At 40.1% G+C, this 10,631-nt stretch overlaps 1 pseudogene across 1 annotated transcript; it reads left to right on the forward strand.

The window, feature by feature from the left end:
- Positions 1-808: 808 nt before the first annotated feature.
- Positions 809-1,736, forward strand: LOC105540263 (annotated as a pseudogene). Its single transcript, XR_001006175.1, has one exon. The product of XR_001006175.1 is annotated as a 40S ribosomal protein S2 pseudogene (transcript).
- Positions 1,737-10,631: the final 8,895 nt, after the last annotated feature.

The raw sequence follows: 10,631 nt of genomic DNA on the forward strand, positions 1-10,631 counted from the left end.
GGTAGAGAGCTTTCTCAAGACCTTTGGACCAAGCAGATGACATCACAAGGTGTACCTTATGCTAAGTGCCTGATCTCTAAGACCCTCCACCAGCTGTCAGACAGACAGCATGCTCACAACATGACAGCTGGTCATTCAAGATCAAGAACGTGAAGACCAGCCCACCCCTGAAAATGACGGATCAAACTCAGCTTCACAATGACTCTTATTCCATCCCTAGTGGTGTTTAAAAACACACTTTGTCTTAAGCAACAAGGGGAACTGACCACGTGTTCACAATAGTTCATTTCTTACCCTCTGCTTTGGCTTGACCGGACTTTAGTCAGGCTTCTCTCCTCCACAAAGATTCCTAGATTTTGGCTCTCCCACAAGTTTAAGCAAGCCCCGAAACACTAAGGAGCAGAACATCTGTTAACAGCTCATCCTGAAAATCAACTGACCATAGATAGAAACACTTCCTATTGGAATATCCTGGTTTTGCCGCCTGCTTGCCCACACTCTATGCCCTTCTCCACAAAGGTCTGGCTGGTCCTTCTCCCTCCATAAAAAGGAAAATCTTCTTTCTGTTTGATTTTGAGACACTTGCAGATATCTGAGGTTGGCATGTTTTTCCTGTTGCAATAGTCTTTTTGAATAAAGTCTCTCCTTATCTAAGTTTGATTTGTTTTTAATTAATATGATGCAACTGGATACTTTACAGAAATAAGAATAAATGAGCCACAAATATATACAACAACATGGGTGAATCTCACAAATATAGTGTGAAGCATAAAAAGTAAGAACTAGATCTTCTCCGAGAAAACACCAAATGGCGGATGACGCCGGTGCAGCGGGGGGCCCAGAGGCCGTGATGACCCTGGGATGGGGAACCGCGGTGCCTTCCGCGGAGTTTAGGCAGTGGCATCTGGGGCCTGGGTCACGGCCGTGGACAGGGTGGGGCCGAGGCCGAGGCCGAGGGGCGGAGCTCAGGGAGGCAAGGCCAAGGATAAGGAGTGCATGCCCGTCACCAAGCTGCGCCGCTTGGTCAAGGACATGAAGATCAAGTCCCTGGAGGAGATCTACGTCTTCTCCCTGCCCATTAAGGAATCTGAGATCATTGACTTTCTCTTGGGGGCCTCTCTCAAAGACGAGGTTTTGAAAATTATGCCCGTGCAGAAGCAGACCCATGCTGGACAGCGCACCAGGTTCAAGGCCTTTGTTGCTATCGGGGACTACGATGGCCACGTCGGCCTGGGTGTTAAGTGCTCCAAGGAGGTGGCCATCGCCGTCCAGTGGGGACATCATCCTGGCCAAACTTTCCATTGTCCCCGTGCGCAGAGGCTACTGGGGGAACAAGACTGTCAAGCTCCACACCGTCCCTTGCAAGGTGACAGGCCGCTGCGGCTCTGTGCTGGTGCGCCTCATCCGTGCACCCAGGGGCACTGGCTTCGTCTCAGCGCCTGTGGCCAAGAAGCTGTTCATGATGGCTGGTATCCATGACTGCTACACCTCAGCCCGGGGCTGCACTGCCACCCTGGGCAACTTCGCCAAGGCCACCTTTGATGCCATCTGTAAGACCTACAGCTACCTGACCCCTGACCTCTGGAAGGAGACTGTATTTACCAAGTCTCCCTATCAGGAATTCACTGACCACCTTGTCAAGAACCGCACCAGAGTCTCCGTGCCGCGGACCCAGGCTCCAGCTGTGGCTACAACATAGGGTTTTTATACAAGAAAAATAAAGTGAATTAAGCCTGGAAAAAAAAAAAAAAAAGCAAGAACTAAATGGCTGTATAATGTACACTTTATATGAAGTTCAAAAGAGAAAAAAATGAACATAAATTGTTGAAAGTCAGGATGGTGGCTCCCTTCATGGGGGCAGTTGCTGGAGGGGGACAAGGAGAGTTCCTAGGGCACTGATAGTATTCTGTTTCTTGATCTGGAATATACTCAATTTGTGAAGAGTCACCTCATGACAGACGCATAATTTGGAAAACTTTCTATGCGTTCTACTCCAGTAGAAAATTCACTTAAAATTGAATCTCTTGGAATTATAATTTATTTTTCTCAAACAAACTTGTATGAAGCAAAAAAAGGGCCTCAATGCTTTCTAACTAGCAAATGAATTCATATCATTTACATATGTGACTTAAATAGTGATAGAATTAGGGAATAAGATAAGTTAGCCCATAGTTAATAATTATTTAATTTAATTTAATTTAATCTCTGGTCTTCGTGTTTGATGGTCACAGGAGTATAAATATCTTTGGAACTTTATTTTCTAGTGTGTTCACTATCACTTAAGGAACTGTCTTAGTCTATTTGCATTGCTATGAAGGAACACCTGAGACTGAACAATTTATAGAGAAAAGAGGTTTATTTTGGCTCAAGATTCTGCAAGCTGTATGGGAAGCATGGTGCCAGCATCTGCCTCTGGTAAGTGCCTCAGGAAGCTTCCAGTCACATGAAAGTTGAAGGGGGAGCTGGCATGTACATGGAGCGAGTAGGAGAAAGAGAAAGAGGGAGGAGGTCCCAGACTCTTTTAAACAACCAGATCTCACATGAACTAACTGAGTGAGAAACACTTTTCTCACTCATCACTGAGGCAATGGCACTAAGTCATTCATGAGGAATCCACCCCATGATCCAATGCCTCCCACTGGGTCCCACCTTCAATGCTGGAGATCACATTTCAACATGAGATTCTGAGGGGACATGCATTCAAACTATATCAGGAACCAAATTCAATTTCCTACCAAACATAGTCTAACAGTGTTTGTTCGATGTTTTGGTGTTTAATACATCAAAAATGTAAAAATATCAATTTGCAATAATCACAGCTTTTTAATGTTCTGTGGGAGAAAAAAATGTAGTTAGCACAGTAGAAGAGTATCAGGGGAAGCTGCTTATCATTATCGAAAAAATTTCATGATGACAGAATATGACAGCACAAAATGTGTATATGTTTAACTTAAATGTGAACTGTATCTTACCTGGCTGGTTCTCTGGTTTTCATGTTTGATGGTCACAGGAGTATAAATATCTTTGGAACTTTATTTTCTTATCTTGTATAGTGTCTTTCTTGTCTTGTATAGTGACAAAGAATAATAACTAGTTCAGTTACATTTTCAAGAGACCTGTCATCACAATGGTATTCTTCTTTATTTTCTTACGAAATAATGTTTCAACTTACAACTTAATGTTCTAGCTATAATTTTAACCAAGGCTTTACAAAATGCATAGAGCTTATAATCTCCAATTCCTATACATTCTCGTGGAAGGATCAGCTGTTATTAAATAAGTAGTAATAAAATAAATTTAATTACAAACTAAGATAAATATTATGAAGGTAAAGTACACAGTGCTACAAGAACTATAGCTGGGGATTGAGATTGTCTATTTAAGAAAAATTATGTTGGCTTCAGTGTGAAGATTGGCGTGTAAAACAGGGAAATGCATGCAGGAAAACTGCCTGGGAGGCTTCTGTGTAGTTTAGGCAAAATGTGGTAATTTATGAAAGGGTTTGGCATTGGAGATAGAGTGAGTGAATGAATTTGAGGCATTTGGGAAGTAAAAAGCTTTCACAATGTGCTCATACCTCCCACTGTAGCTATGTAAAACTATTTGCAGGTCCCGGAAGATACCAGCTGTGTCTTGCTTTGTACCTGATGTTTCTTTCCTGAGTCATCTTTTCTTTAATGTTCCATCTAGCTACATCTTGCTTATCTTTCAGCACTCTGCTCTTTTGTGAACTCCCGTGGCTCCCTGTTTTTGCCACTGCTGTCACACTTGTAACAGAGCTTTTATTCCATCTGCTTACTGTTGGTCTTCATGCTAGACTGTTAGCTTCTATACTTGAGGACACTGTCTGTCTGTTTTGTTTCTGTGCCACCAGCTCTGGAGCCGTGATTCAAACAGAGTAGAAAGCACTTTTCTTAAATTACTACCCAGTCAGGTGGGATTATTGCAAACCCCTTCATAACTTCATTATTCTTTCAAAAAATCCATTTTGATTTTTTAAATTCTCTCATGTGTTTGTTTTGTGTTTCATTAATTTTGGCTTCTATCTTCATTAATTCTAACTTCTATTTTTGAGGGTTTTAATTTGTTTTTCTTTTACTAACTTCTTGAGATGGATGTTTAAATTATTGATTTTCGGCCTTTATTCTTATCTCACATCTATGTTTAAGGTTGTAGAATTTTTCCTCTAAAGCATGACTTTTATTGCATTCTGCACATATTTTCATTACCACTAAGTTTAAAGTATTTTCTAATTTCTGTTGTGATCTCTTTTTGACCCAAAGGTTATTTAGAAATATATTTTGTATTTTACAAACATGATAATTTTCTAGTTATCTTTTTATTATCCATTAGTCTATGGTCATGTAATCTGTGTGATTTTACTCCTTTGAAATTTGTTGAGAACTGCTTTATGGTCTAGCAATTTAAAAAAATTTCTGCATGCATTTGAAAAGAAGGTATGGTCTGCAGTTGTTGGTTATTCAAATTCTAACTGGGTTGTTCGAATATTCTATATCTTTTTTTTGTCTGCCTGTTCTGTCAGTTCCATAGAAGTATTTTTAAATCTTCTAGCATGAATGCGCATTTGCCTGTTTCGTCTTGTAATTCCATCAGTTTTTGCTTCATATGTTTTTAGGCTATTTTAGTAGGTGACATAAAGTTAGAATTATTATATATAACCATTAAATTAAATCCTCTTCCTATAATGTCTCTCATTTTTGCTTTAAAGTATATATGTATACTTTATATATAAACTTAGATATATACTTTATGTCTATTATATATATTTATATATTTATATATGTATTTGTATATATACACACCCACACACATACACGAATATTTCTCATATTAGTGCAGTTCTATCAGTTTTCTTTTGGTTATTTATTGGTGACTAACAAAGTATCCATGAACATAGTCATTTAAAACAACAAATATTTATTATTCCTAACACTTTAAGAGAATCAAGAATCTAGGTGCAGCTTAGTCTCTCATGAAGTTGCAGCCAGGATGTCAAGTGGGTCTGCAGTCTTCCGAAGGCTTGACCAGGGCTGGATGATCCACTTCCACAAGGGCTCAGTCATATAGTTGTTGACTGGAGACCTCAGTTCCTCACTGGCTATTGGCAAGAAGCCTTGGTTCCTCACATGGATCTCTTCATAGGGCTGCCTGAGTGTCCTCATGAGATGATGGCTAGCTTCCCACAGAGCAAACAATCCAGAGAGAGAGATCAAGGAGGAAACCACAATGTATTCCATGGCTTGGTCTCAGAAGTCACACACTTACATTTCTGCCACATTCTGTTCATTAGAAGTGTCACTAAACACAACTCACTCTCAAGGGAGGGGAAATAGGCTCCACCTTTGAAGACAGAAGTATCAAGGAATTTGTGGTCCTATTTTAAAACGACCGCAATTAGTATTTACAAGGTATATATTTTTTCATTCCTTTACTTCTAGACTGTTCCTTGTATTTTAGGTTCGGCCCATATTAAGAAGAATATACATACATTTTATGCCAGTCTGTCAATCTTTGTCTTTTAATTGTAGCATTTAGCCCATTTTCACTTCATGTACTTATTGATGCACTTGAGTTTAAATCTACTATGTCGTTGCTTGATTTCTCTTCATCTCACCGTGTGTTCTCTTCTCTCATTTCTTACCATTTGGGTTGAGATGATTTGAAGCTGGGTTTCAGTCTCTGCGAAGGCTAGTCTACTCGGGTAGACCATTATTCCCAAGGAGGTGCCCTTCAGGATCCCTGCTGAGAACAGACTCTGAACGCCATTACGGCGCTGCTGTTCATGTGAGCTGGTTGAAAGTTCTGCTCGGCTTCTGGGCTTCTCAGCATCCTCTTCCAGAACCCGCATACAATAGAGGGGAAAATAGGTCCCAAGCTGAGCTTACTTCAGTGGGTTTCTGCCCCAGATTTCGGCTCTGTAATTCTCCCCTATCTTGTTGGTTCCCCAAAGCTCTCAAGCAGAATATTTTTAAAAATTAGTTTCCAGCTGTTTATTTGGGAAGGTTGTTCTGACTGTCTCAGTTTGTCTTCAATGGAAGTGCAGTTTTATGTCATTTGATTTTCACGAATGGTGGAATAAGGATTATTATTCCTTTGCTAGTGAGGAAATTGGTCACAGACGAGCCAAGTAAATAACTCAAAGTTACATTTAGAAAGTGACAAACTTAGAATTTGAAACTGTGTGTTTCTCTCTGTAAAATTCAGGCTATTTACATTAGCTAAAAGCAATTTTGGCTGATATCCTTGAAATGGAACACACCATTAGAAGATGTATTAATAATAATAATGCTTATTGTTATTAATAAAATTGCTTATACTTCTCACCAATTATAAATATGTTTGAAAAACTGAAAATCTTTCTGTTTTATAGTAGTTTTTAATTAATTGCATTAAAACATAGTGATTTTGAGTTTCCTAAGTATTGTGAATTATAGTTTTATAATTCCATATTGTTACTGACTAGAATCAGCATTTTATAAAATAATGGTACTTTATCATGAAGGTCTAATTTAAACAAATAAGTGCTTATTTTTAAAGTATGCATTAAAAATTATCCCAATTTTAGAATTTCTTAACTGCTACTTCTTCACTCCTTATCCAGGACTCATTTTAAAGAAACTCAGTCTTGCTTCAGGTCTCATTTATCTCCCTTAAAATTCCATCATAAAACAATGAATTCCTTTCCATAAAGGCACATAAATATTAAATTCTACCATATGTTATTTGTCTTTCAGGGATGACATTTTTGAAATCTATGTGGATCTTTAAATAGTCAACAAATATATATAACCCATGTTGCTATCCAGTTTGTTAAGCTTTAAAATATTGTCAAGAACTGAAGAAAAGTTCTTTTCTTCTTATTTAAAAGACACATCTGTATTTGGAGATAGCTTCTCTGCTTATTTTTGTTGATTAGAAACTTTACTTGCTCTATCAGAGAAATCAGAATATTTCCATTTGCTCTGCAATGATGAGGTTAAATTAAAGTTGAAGTCAATATTTTAGAAAGGTATCAGGTTGGTGTAAAAGTAATTGCAGTTTTTGCAATTACTTTTTTTTTTTGAGATGGAGTCTTGCTCTGTTGCCCAGGCTGGAGTGCAGTGGCACGATCTTGGCTCACTGCAACCTACACCTCTCAGGTTCAAACAATTCTCCTGCCTCAGCCTCCCTAGTAGCTGGGATTACAGGCACCCACCACCATGCCTGGCTAATTTTTGTATTTGTAGTAGAGACGGGGTTTCGCCATGTTGGCCAGGCTGGTTTCGACTCCTGATCACAGGTGATCCGCCTGCCTCAGCCTCCCAAAGTGCTGGGATTACAGGCATGAACCACCGCACCCGGCCTTTTGCAATTACTTTTAATGGCAAAAAAAATGCAATTACTTTGCACCAACATAAAATAGCAAAGGCTAAAATGTACACATTTCTTCAACAAAGTGGGGTGTGGACCTCTATGGTCTGAGAACCAGAGTTTCTGAGGTCACTGAAGGGCTTTTGTGTCGAGTGTGCTTTAGAGGGCATCAGCCTCTAAATAGACTTGACTTTTTTTCTCAAGTGTTGGTGCCACTCAAGAAAAAATGAAATAATAGAGTCCTCTCAGGCCAACTGGTGTTAGCTTTGAGGGAACAGAATAAATGAAATCTGACTTAGGATTTTTTTGCTTTAGAAGCCCTGAATTAGATTAAACAACTTATCTTTCTAGAGTAGGGAGATAGAGATTTGGAGCAGGGTCCAAGAGTTGACTAAAGAGTGTGCCTTTTCCTGCACCTTTGTTACATCTTAGAACCAAAACTCTGTGCTGAGCAGCTGCAGAAGAAAGATATAGGGTTTGAGGCAGTGGAAAAACCGTCACCCTGAGGAGGAGGATATAGTATTGCCTGGAGGTCCTTGAATTTCATCTAACATGCTCTGGATCTGCTGGTTGGAGACCATAGGTCGGTATGGGTCCTGGGAAGTCAAAATTACAGCCTTTATTTATTTTTTTTCTGGTTTCAAATACCAAGTATTTGAAAACAGGAGGAGGAAATCAACCAAAGGAGGAGAAAAAGAGGGAGAAGAGTTTTACAAAAAGTTAACTTCAGTAACTGCAAAGACATTCCTCTTTAGCAGAACTTTTGCCTAAGAGTTGCAATTTTTTTTTTTTTAATTTTTATTCTAGAAGCTTAAGATGGCAGAGAAGAGAAAATGTAGGCTGCAATGGGGTAAGCTGCCTTTTTGGGGACTACATAGCCTGGTCATATGAAAGATTACTTTGGACATGATGGCAACACGTTGGGAGAGAGTTGGTTTACAGCCAGCTTAAAAGGGACTTAATGAACCCTGTCAGGGAACATCTGTGTGTGTTGACTGCTGGATTCCCAGGACCCAAGGATTGACTCCTTAGCACCTTGTCAGATTGCTGGTGACCTAAGAATTGCCATTTGATGTTCCTACTAGCAGAATCTTGAAGAAACTCCAGAAAAATGCTCATGAAAAAAATCAGTATTGGAAATCTGCCATACCCTGAGAGCGCTACTATCAGATTACATATCTTTTAGTCCAGTAAGAACTTTCCCCTACCTCTCCCTACTCCCACTCCCAGCAGTAACTCTGTAGGATTTGGGGAGGGTAGAGAAGGAGAAAAATTCAAGTCTGAGAAATAAAAGGGACCATGTTCCTTTCCCCCACTACAGGTTTCTTAGCTGGAAGTAGCCCCGAACCAGAGGAAGGAAGGAACTTTAGCTTTAAATAAAGTATGAAAAGTTGATCATAATAGTGGACTGGACATTTAATTACTGGAGTGGGACTGACCAGAGGACTCCTAATATTCAAAATGAATCAGAAAATTATGGGTGCTGCCTGAGTTACCGAGTTACAATGGGTTACCAGTTACGAACCCATTGAGCTAGTGCCAAGGGCAGGGAGGAAAGTAAAGTTACTTTATGATTGCACCTTTTTATGTTTTGCCCCATCAAGTACTGGCTGTAGCTCATCCAAATGTCTCGGCCTGTATCAGTCTGCGAGAGTATATGTAGAGACTGTCTTGGTCCTTTTGGGCTGCTATAATAAAAATACCATAGGTTGGGTGGTTTAGAAATAACAGAAATTTATCTCTCACAGTTTTGGAGGCTGGGCCGTCCGAGATCAAGGTTCAGGTAGATTCAGTATCTAGTGAGGGCTTTTGCTGGTTCATAGTCTTCTTACTGTCTCCTATGTAGTAGAAAGCTGAGGGAGCTCTTGGGTTTCTTTTATAAGTGCATGGATCCCATTTATAAGGGCACCACCCTCATGACCTAATCATCTCCTAAAGGTCCCATCTCCAAATACAATCACATTGGGGATTACGTTTCAACATATGAATTTTGGGGGAACATAAACATGCAGTCTGTAGCACACATGAAAATGTATTTCCAAATTTCCATGGCTCTTAGCTCATACTTGCTCCTGTAGGCGGTCACCCTACCCACCCTACTTCCCTACTCAACTCCCCAACTCAATCAAGGTTTCCCTGGGTCACAGTCAGGAGTTTTCCAAGGTCAAGGAGATTCCCAGGGTCTCAGTACTGAGTGCTCCTCTTCTTCTGTTTGTGAACCCTTTGGGAAGTCCATGGGTTTGTAGGCCTCAAACGAGGCCCCTACCCACTGACTTGGAAGACAGGAATCCTGGATGTGATGGGCTGAAAAATGACCCCTGAAGATATACATATTCGAATCCCTGGAATCTGTGAGCATTATATTATATGGAAACAGAGCCTTTACAGATTTCATTAAGATGATCAGATTTAATTAAGATGGGGAGATTTCATTGGTTTATCAGAGTAGGCCTTAAGTGCAATTATATATATCCCTATGAGAGGGAGGCAGAAGGAGATTTGACATAGAAAAAAGAGGAGAAGGTGACGTGAGGGGGGAGGCAGAGAGAAATTTGGAGATACTGGCCTTACAGGTTAGAGTGATGCAGCTACAAGCTACCACAAGAAGCTGGATGCCAAAGCAGCAACCACGAGAAGCTGGAAGAAGAAAGGAACGGATTCTCCTCTATAGCTTCTGGAGGGAGTATCACCCTGCTAGCACCTCATTTAGGCACAGTGAAGCTGATCTTAGACTTCTGGCTTCCAGAACCATTAGGGAATAAATTTCTGTTGTTTTAAGACACCATGTTTGGAATACTTTGTTAAAGTGCTTTAGGAAATGAATATACTAGGAAGATACTGCTCCTCCTCCTATGTAGGGCACAAGTAGACATTACAGGGCATACCTCATTCTGGATTCAGCTGGGTCATCTGAGCTGCTAGTCAGCACTACCTATGCCTCTAGTCTCACAAGAACTTTCATGGAAAAAATATATTTTACCTTCTAACAAAAAGTGACCATTCAAGTTTGAAGTGGAGGTGGGATGAGATGAGTGAAAGAAAGTAGGCCAGGCCTTCTCCATTGTCCTGGTTTTTCCTGTTCCCTTAGGCACCTGCCTCCAAGTTCCTCTTAATCTTCAGCAAAATACAAAACAAAGCAGAACAAACAAAACAAAGCACAACTCCATACACCCCCAACAATGCTTCCCGTGCTGATCAACTGATACTTGGGGTGAGGTTGTCACTCTTCACTTCTCAGGGAAGCATTTGAGTTTGCTCAA

This window comes from Mandrillus leucophaeus, unplaced genomic scaffold, assembly GCF_000951045.1.
Source record: "Mandrillus leucophaeus isolate KB7577 unplaced genomic scaffold, Mleu.le_1.0 Scaffold218, whole genome shotgun sequence".
NCBI classification, from domain to species: domain Eukaryota; kingdom Metazoa; phylum Chordata; class Mammalia; order Primates; family Cercopithecidae; genus Mandrillus; species Mandrillus leucophaeus.